Here is a 9900-nt window from a genome sequence, read left to right on the forward strand (position 1 = left end):
CAAAGACTCAATTCCTTAGACATTCAAAACATTTTTGTTCTTCTCAATAGCTGTTTAATAAGCAGAAGAAGAAGGCAACTTTTATGCGACATCACTGGTACAACTTTGTGACCTCGTAGAAAACAACAATATTTTCCGGTTACATATTAGAAATTTAAAACAGGTTTGTTCTTCTCAATAGCTCTTGAATAAGAGGAGTTTTTATTGAAAACATTTCAATCTAACTTGCTCGACGTGGTATATACAATCGAAAACAGCATTTTAATCTTTCGTGCATATATACTTTAGTTTTGTATGTACTTCCATCAACTAGCCACCAGATTTTTTATGCAATGATATTATACAAAGCAGAGAAAAAGAAATAGATCTTGGTTAAAAATAAAATGAAAAGTACAGAAAAGTTTTAATAGTTGTTTTGTAAAAGTTGAAAATACTTCTAAATATATCCTTATCTTCTATGTGAGATAGGAAATATGGGGGACAAGCGGGGGGGGGGGGGGGGGGTTACTTAATTGTATTTTTCTATCTCATTTACACAGACGAGTAGATTTATTTGACTTAGTTAATCCCAACAAGCAAAAATTATTCTTAATTATCCTGGTAACTTTATTGGTTTCTATATGGCTCTGATTACGCACAAATGAAAAAATGAAATTTAAATTGTAAATTCTGATTTCCTTTTAAAACATTCCAAGGAATCAAAAATGAAAAAATATAGATTGTGTAAGTTCAAATTAATGGAGAAAATATGTTTTAAAATAATTCTTTTTAATTGAAAAAACTTAAAAATCATTTTAATCATACACAGTGTTTAAGGTAATCCATGGTGAACGTGACATGCAACTTCCATAAATTGAGGTACATTTTCAATGAAGTGTTCAGTCCCTTTAATTTCCCTGATATAAAGTATATTATATATATAGAGCTTCTGTATAGAGCTGAAATAAATCAAGATTTTATCTGTTGGATTCTGCCTTTATCCATCTGTCTTTTTCCAAGATTTATTTTCTTCTATATTGTCTCAATTTCTAGAAGAAATAATAGATGGAGCACTAAAAAATACAAATTCGACACTGACAATAATAATTTGCGTTACATTATTTACTTAATAACAAAGTAATGACAAAGTAAAAATATATATTTCTTTTATAAACATGTCATATCATATATATGGCTCCACTTCTTTGCCCCTATATTCTTTTATATTTGGAGTCTAAATTGGACATTTCCAAGGTTTACACCATTAGGTTGCTAAGATAAGGAAATGTGCGCTTTGGAATGGAATAACAGAAACTTTAATTTTGTATTGGATACCTAATCTACAGTTCAGAAAGATGGACCAAAAAAATATAAAAACTGAGGGGAAACCCAAAAGAAAAGGTGACCACATTGTCTTAAAAATTAGGCATGCAGGAATTTACCTAAACTATTACAGTAATCTACCTTAAATGGAGTGACTGCCAATTTATGGTAGTGAGAAATTATTTTAGTATTAATTTGAGACATTTAAAACGTTTTAATGATGTATAATTACTGGGTTTCCACTATATTATAGATTACAGGGTGTTGAATTCAATTTGATGCATTTATATATAGTTATATTTTTAAGTACACATTATAATTCGTTCTTTAATTTTTCGAAACGATGGCATCGTTAACAGGAAACCCAGTTTGTCCCTTAAAAAACCACTAATCTCTGTTAGTGACACTAAGCCCTATACTCCTCATCATTCTACATTTTTATATCTTTCAACGTATATTTAATCTTGTTAGTAAATAAATACCATATTAAATTATTAGATGTGTGATCTATTTTAACACCAATAATTCATGTTTAAACCATCAACATAGATTAACAGCAAAATCCTTCATCATTCAACTCACAGCAGAGGGTTTCTGCTCTTTCATTGAAAACAGAGGCTAGAACAGGTAAAGCAACTGGGATATCGCTTCAACATAGCCACAGCATCCACGTTCCCACGACAATATCCATCTCCCTGATGTAAGAATACAACCTTCTTTATTTGGATCATATTACAGAATAAATTTAAATGCTCTTATCTGAATATGTTTTAGTAAAAACTTAAATAAGATTTTTAGTTATTATACCTTTAAGAAATCAACAGTTTGAGCAATTCCAACTTCATAACCATCTAAACCTGCTAAATCAGCAATAAAATTGATAACAGTGATACAGTTCTCACAGTCATGGTTCTTTGACAAACTGTTTCTTCTCTGTGCATCCTTCAATAAGATTACTGCAAGCTGGTTCAGCAAAAGCATTGGTCACAGCAGGATACATGGCTGAAGCTGAATAAAAATAATTGTATTTATTTCATATTCTGCTTGTCTTGGTGTCGATTTGTTTGATTGAATCCAAAACACATTTAGACAGCTGAACTGAGTTGGGAACTATAGAATGGTGGATATCAGGATTAATGCTTAATCGTCTGTTTTTGTCAATCTTGAGATTATGTTAGTCTTGAGATTAAATATTTAGATCAACAAATTGGGTTTTAAGAACGCCAGATTGGTTCGTTTTCCTGACTGGAAGGGCCTTCAATTAATTTTTCACCCATTTATTTATTAATACATTAGTCAAAAATTCTTTGTGTTAGAAATTGCGGATTTCTCTCGGGGATATAGAATTTATTTTCAAAGCTGTCATTGGTCAATACAATTTACGAACTATATTCCTGCACTCTCATTGGAGAAAATAATGTACGGATATCCAAAGAGAGAGAAAAAGAGTGGATTAAGGGCTCAAATTAAAAGTTTCCACAGTGGATATTCGGATTAAGTAGTTGGGATTAAAGGTTATCCATTCTAAAGTTCCCAGCTCTGATCAAGTTCAAAATGTGTGTGGCAACTCACAAGACCAAAGGAAAGGTTTATGGCTGGTCAAAAAGGACAAATTTTGCCTGGGAATTTGTTAGAATTTATTTTTTGAAAATGCTCCATTTATAAACCAAAAATTGAAGAAAATTTGAGAGCGGTAAATAGGATTGGGGGGTGTGAAGAACGTGAAGTGCCTAAATCACCTAGTATTGATAATATCAAAGAAAACATACTATACAAATAGATCACTAACCAATCCCCTCCCACCAGTTATTTACTCCGGTTTCACATCCAGATACGTCTTCAGACAGAGCCAACAAGAACTGGAATCTGTTCTTCATAAATATGTTGAGCACTGATCCATCGGCTTTTCAATCTGTCTTAAGTAATACATTTTAAATAAAAGAACGATTTTTTTTTCAATTTTCAATTTTTGATTTAGAAGGAGAAAGGGGTCGGTAGGTATTCATGTTTAATTACCTATAAAGGACACACAGGTATCACAATCAAATTCAGCACTGAAAAATAAATACAATAAAATTTGATTTCAGATCGATTTAAAAATCATATGAGGCAAAAATATAATTTCTCAGGGTTTGAATTTTGGAAATGCAACTCCTCCTTAAAGGGACAGATAGGCTATGTAAGGTAGTTGAACTGAGTATGCAGTGTTGTGGAAAAATTCTTTAGGATTAATTTAAGACATATAAAACTATTTAATGCGGTAAATTCTGAGTTTGGGCGCAAAGTCGACGTTTAAAATCGTACTTTTGGGTGGATAAGTTTTCAAAAAAAAAATTTATTATTAAATAACAACGACAAAAAATGTAAACAAAATTCTACAGTAAACTAATTAGTTGTTTAGGAACAGGTTGAGAAAATAAAAATTTATATTATCATCGAAAATAAGTAATCTTGTTCAATTATTAGTTTCTATAATCTTTGATTATTCACATATATTGTCTGCAGATTTTCCGGAATTTTTATTGAAAAGACGACATTTGAAGAATTTGTAGAAATCTGCGAACAAATTTATAGAAAATAAGAAATTCAATATAATGATGAAAACATAATTATTGATTAAAACTAAACATTGATTTTTTGACAAAGGAATAGAGTCTTTGCCACAAACTCTGAATATATAATCCCTATATCTTAAAAACACAAACTTATATGTTTTGATCTAACAGAATTCAAAGTTTAAAATATCTAAGGTCTTCGACATTGGAATATACAAAGATATAGGGTTAAGAAAAGCAGGGTTTGTGGCAAAGACTCAATTCCTTTCTTTTGAGAAATATGTTTCTAAACATCTGATTAGTTTACAGTATAATTTTTAATCTAATTATTGTGGTCGTTATTTAATAATTTTGAAAAAACCTATTTTGAAAACGTACCCAACCAAATTCATGATTTTAAACGTCGACTATGCACTCAAACACAGTAATTATACATCGTGGAAACGTTTTATATGTCTCAAATAAATCCTAAAGAATTTGTCCACAACACTGCATAGTGCATACTCAGTTTAATTACCTTACACAGCCTGTCTGTCCCTTTAAAAGGTGGTTAAATTGACATTGTAGTCATTTTAAAATTTAATTTAACAAGGTTATTACCTAGCAAAAGAGGCAAGGCAAGTAAGGACAAGAACAATAAGCAAATAGGCATCTTGCAAATAGTTCCTTCCTGAGTTAGGATGCAATTGAAGACTGCCTTATATAGATATTGTTATCTTTTGTAGATGTTTACTTTTGAACTAAATATTTATTTTCTTATTGTTATGTCACATATAAAACTAACAGAACTGTAGTCGTCCATGATTTAGAATATTTTTTGTAACTTTTATGCATTTCTTTACAAAATAATATTCTGAACTCTGTCAAATGAAAATAATCGTGGTTTAAATCTTGAATTGTTGCTAAATGCAATACAAATTATTAATAATAATACAAAAAGCTGACTTAAGAATTAGTTTTAAAAATCAATATTTACACAGTAATCTCTAAAGTTCATTTTATACAATTCAAAGGAGATAATGTACGCTAATCCTTTACTAATTGTATAGGCCATGAACAACGAGGTTATAATGTATAGAGTGATGATGTACGCTAATCCTTTACTAATTGTATAAGCCATGAACTATACCGAGAGCGTAGTGCATATTTGTTTATTATAAGTTGATTCTGACCTAACCTATAGTATATCAATATTAGTAAACAGTCGTAAGTGTACAGTACAGCTAACTGAGCACACAGGTAGAGAACTATCAACCCCCTGGGAATTATTATGATCAAATATTTTTCTTGCTAACATTATGCTTTTGTAACAATTAAATAAAAATGTTTTGATTTTATAGTGGAAACAATGATCAAATGGAAACTTGATCAAATAAGCTTTAAAACCAAAACAAATTTCGTCAAGAGCAATTTTAAATATACTTTTTATTAGTAGCATGTGATGCAAATTAAAAAAGTGCAGATTCATTCTATACAAATTTTATTGGTATAGAAAGCCTCATATGGTTTAAGTTTGAACTTAACGTAACGTAAAATGTCATCTATATATAAATTTGGCTTGTCTGACTGGGTGACTGGGTGTCTGTTTGTTTGTTTGTATCCAATAAACGTCAAAACTGCTGAACCGATCGGGCCCAAATTTTTGGTGGGGCATCACGTGACCACTGGGAATGTTTACGAATGATAAAAATTTAAAAAAATGTGTTTTAATGGTTTTAATTTTGTAAAAAAAATTTAAATTCTTGAAAATCCGCTAATTTTTTTTTTAAATCCGCGAAATTTTTTTCTTCTTTGTTTTAAAATGTTAACAAAAAGAACATGTTCACAATTTAGATAGAAGGTGGATGCGAAGCGCCCTAAAAGCCTAGTAATAAAATAGCTTAACAAATATTAATAACCAGCATATGCGGTCGTTTCCATTAATAATTGAAGCAAATCAAAGATTACATATGTTTCGAATTTTACTGCAAAAGTCCCGTTTGTTTAAATTAAAGAAAATTGGTTTTTTTTCAGTATTCTTCTCATTTTTCTTATTCAAAAGTCTCCAGAATCTATCTCGACATAAGCTTGGGGAGATAAATTGTAAAGAATTTATCCAGGCCAGGACATTTCTTAGAATATACATTCGCAATAAAATTCAATTCATTGAGTTTCAATGGATTTATTTAAAAAAAAAATCGGCCATTTTTATTCATTCTCAAATTTTGGCGGATTTTCTATTCGAATGGGTGCATTTTCAAAAAAATATTTTTCAGTTTTGATGGTCCAAAAACCTTCCCTGTAGGGATCTCCAACCAAAAAAGTTTGTCTCAAATTTTAATTTGCTAAGCACTATATATTTATTGAGTAAATTTTTGATATTTCAAATTTTTAGCTCTGCTATATATTTTTATAAAGATAAGATTCAAAATTTGATAAGGTTTCGCCATTATCAGGTTGCGAAGATACGAGTCTTGGAAAAATCATCATCAAAATTAAGCGCTTGCGGCGAATGTCTAGTTGTTAAATCTCTAATTAGGTAAACATTTTAAGGTCTATAAAAACAGAAATACAACTTTTGTATTTTCAAATATGATTTGTATTTTATATTTCTAATCTGAAAAGATCAAAACAAGTCATCAGTTTTTAAACCTATAGTTTACTTTTCTCAAGTGGGAAATCTTTGTTTGAAAACTTTTATTTTTGCTGACAAATGCGTCCAATTTATTGAGAAATATTCTCAGAAAATAGAAAAGAAAATTCTACATTTTATTTTTTCACTTTTGAGAGACAGAGGTTAAAGAAATTCTTAAAATTAAGAACTTTAACTAATTTTCCAAAATAACAATCTTAATGAAACATAAAATGTGAAATTTATGTGTCTGTGCAAAAAAATGCAAAAAATTAACTAGCAAAAAATTTTACAATCTGCACTCTTTTTTTAGTCAAAAGCTTTCCAAAGAGATATTAAATGTTAACATTTAATGACTGAAGTCTAATTGTTGGCAAAACGAGTTGCTGGAGTAAGTAAGTATTAACGTCCAGTTTTACTAGATTAAAGTAAGATCTAGAAAAGTTAGAAAAGTGTACAGCCTAAGACCAATACTTTTTTAATTGTGTCCAAAAAAATGAGGGGGGGGGGGGTGACTTAAGGAATTATTTTGAAAATAGGTATTTTTACAATTACATGATCTTTAAGAGGGGAAACACACTTAAAAGTGTTAGACTTTAGCTATGCGCTAAATGTATCCTTACAAATTTAGGAACTGGGGGAATATAAAATGCAGAATTAAAAATGGTAGGATAGGAAGTATAAATGTTAGGAACCTCCTACTCTGAAAGGCTTTAATGATGTAGAACTGAACGCAATAAAGGCAAAGAAAGTTGTCGATAGATAGATAGATAAATATATAGATAGATAGATAGATAGATATATAGATAGTTATATTAGATAGATAAATAGATAGATAGATAGATAGATAGATAGATATAATTGATAGATAGATAGATAGAAAGATAGATATTTAAATGAAAAGTTTAATTTTGACACTTTATTTAAATAGGACCATGGGTGATATACATCTGTACCTTTAAACTGGAAAGATTTTGTATATATTCTAAATAAGATTTTGATATTTTTCCTAATTGTTTCTAGAGAAGCATACATTTTTTTAAAGAGAAACCCCAATTGAATTTAAACTACGAACTAAGAGAAAACATGAATTTCTCATTCATTCTTTATTGGACAAAGCCTTGAAGGGTACGGATCCTTAAGCTGAATAATTTACAGTTTAATTTGTTTTTCTCTAAATTTCAACACCCCCATTTCATGACTAAGAATAGTGAAATAATGAAAAAGGGAAAATATAAAGAATTATTGTTCTTTCTATATTTTATTTATATCTTCAATATTTTTGGTGTAAAGTATTGGAAGTAAGGGGGACAGCTGATGGATAGCTGTTCATATTATTGATTGATTTATTTATCAACAACATTTGGCGGATTTTCAACATTTTAGTTTTTGCTTTAAATTTAATATTCAAAATCTTTTGAAAAGGAATTGAGTCTTAGCCACAAACTTTGATTTTCTAATCACTATATCTTTGGAACCAAATGTTGCAGACCTTAGATATTTCAAACTATGAATTTTGTTAGATCAAATAATCTGAGTTTGAAATATCAAAGGTTTACAACATCGGGTTCTAAATCTTTGTTTAACTTCGGTCAATATTACCTTTTTGCTTAAACCCCCTCCCCTTTTGATTTTAGGAAAAACTAAACTAACTTTAAAGCTACTTTCAATAACCATTGGGACAATAAAATTTTGTATTTACATTTTTTAAGCAAACACTGTTTAAATTTTAAAAATGGGTAACGCAAGTTTTTTAATTATAGATTTTTCAATTTATTTAAAACTCGTTAAAATGACCGCGCAGTATCTAAAGCTATAAATTCCGCCTCGAACCAGTCAACAATGCGAGTTTTTGCTACAAAGTCTGATTTGCTAGCTCCTATATCTTTGCAAACCGATGTCGTAGACTTATTTCATACTATGAATTCTGTTTGATCTGAAACTCTAAGTTTGAAATATGAACTGTTTACAGTAACACCATCAAGTTGCAAAGATATAATGATTAGAAAATTAGAGTGCGTGACAAAGTTCAGATCTTTTTGAAAATTGTTTGATTACTAAAAAAATATTTTATTGTAATTTTAAACAAATTTTTATGATTTTAACGTTCTTAAATTCAGTGTTTCTAGAGCCAAGGCTGAATTTTCAACATAGTTTTTCCACAGAAAATGTTACATAATAATTTTAATTTGTAACTTAAAGTAATTTTATCCTTATAAATCTAATATCAGTTCATCATACAGTAGGACCTAGAAAACTGTGGTGTAGGAAGACGAGTGCTAATTAATCGTCTCAAATTGTTAATTTTATCATTTTCCGATGAGATTTTACACAGACCCAATTTAAATAAATTAGTAAAACAATGGGCTTTATATAACATAGCAAGTGCACATAAAATTGGATAGGTTTCACTGCTCGTACACCTTATTTATTTAACCTTTTTCTTCCCCGCTCCCCCCCCCGTTTTACTTCGGTCAATATTATCTTTTTACTTAAACCCCCCCCCCTTGCTTTACTTCGGTCAATATTATGGGGGGGTATCTAAAGGGGAAAAGAGAAGGATGGAGAAAGTAGGAGGATCCATCTTAAACTAAACCTAAACTGTTCTAATAATTCTAAGTTATCCAACCTTTCAAAACCAGGGGTAAAAATTCTTCACAAAACTTTCATCTTTAAAAAAGAATTTTTTTGTTGCCAAACTTAAATCTGTTTTTAATTTTGTGTAATAAATGCTGGTGTAATGATTATCCCTGTAATTAAGAATAATGGGGAATAGTTCTTAATAGTTTTGATTGATAACATTTCAGAATTATATCTTAATCTTCAAACCAGATTAGAGGGGTATATTAAAATGAAATGTGTCTATTTAGTCCTTTAACAGGGGCTGTATAATTTCAAGTAACCCTTCCCTGATAGAGCAGCATATTGGATTAAAATCGTATCCTTTAAACCTTTATCTGGTTAAGTCTAAATTAGAAATTCATGTTTTGTTTTTGAAAATTGAAAATCTTCAAATGTGGTTTCTCTCCAAAATTTGTTTTCGTATTTCTTGTAGATACAGGAAAGTCGTCGTCCTTAGAATCCGGATCCATTGGAAACTAGAAAAATAAACTTTAAGTTATTAACGGGAAAAATATTTTCAGCAAACTTTAAACCCTCTTAATAATAATATTATGATTAAACCAAACGCTATTATTGTTTATTTTATTTTAAACCATGAAATATCATTTTGCACTCTACAGTCTGCATTATATAACACCATAGGTTTGTATAGTAACGGTGAGGGGAAGGGGTAGGGATGGGCGTCGTTCCTGGGTATAGCAACGGTGAGGTGAAGGAGTAGGCCTGAGCGTCGTTCCTGGGTATAGTAACGGTGAGGGGAAGGAGTAGGCCTGAGCGTCATTTCTGGGGAACAAACGGAACTATCAAGAA

General features: G+C 30.0%; 1 long non-coding RNA gene across 1 annotated transcript; it reads right to left on the minus strand.

Annotated features, from left to right (window-relative positions):
* Positions 1-1721: 1721 nt before the first annotated feature.
* On the minus strand, positions 1722-4596 carry LOC111706017 (uncharacterized). The gene is made up of 5 exons (XR_002766121.1): positions 4458-4596; positions 3319-3356; positions 3092-3218; positions 2110-2310; positions 1722-1997 (listed from the first exon to the last, which is right to left on the minus strand). It is a non-coding gene; the product is annotated as an uncharacterized LOC111706017 (long non-coding RNA).
* Positions 4597-9900: the final 5304 nt, after the last annotated feature.

The sequence above is a fragment of the Eurytemora carolleeae genome, unplaced genomic scaffold (genome assembly GCF_000591075.1).
Source record: "Eurytemora carolleeae unplaced genomic scaffold, Eaff_2.0 scaffold685, whole genome shotgun sequence".
NCBI classification, from domain to species: Eukaryota; Metazoa; Arthropoda; class Copepoda; order Calanoida; family Temoridae; genus Eurytemora; species Eurytemora carolleeae.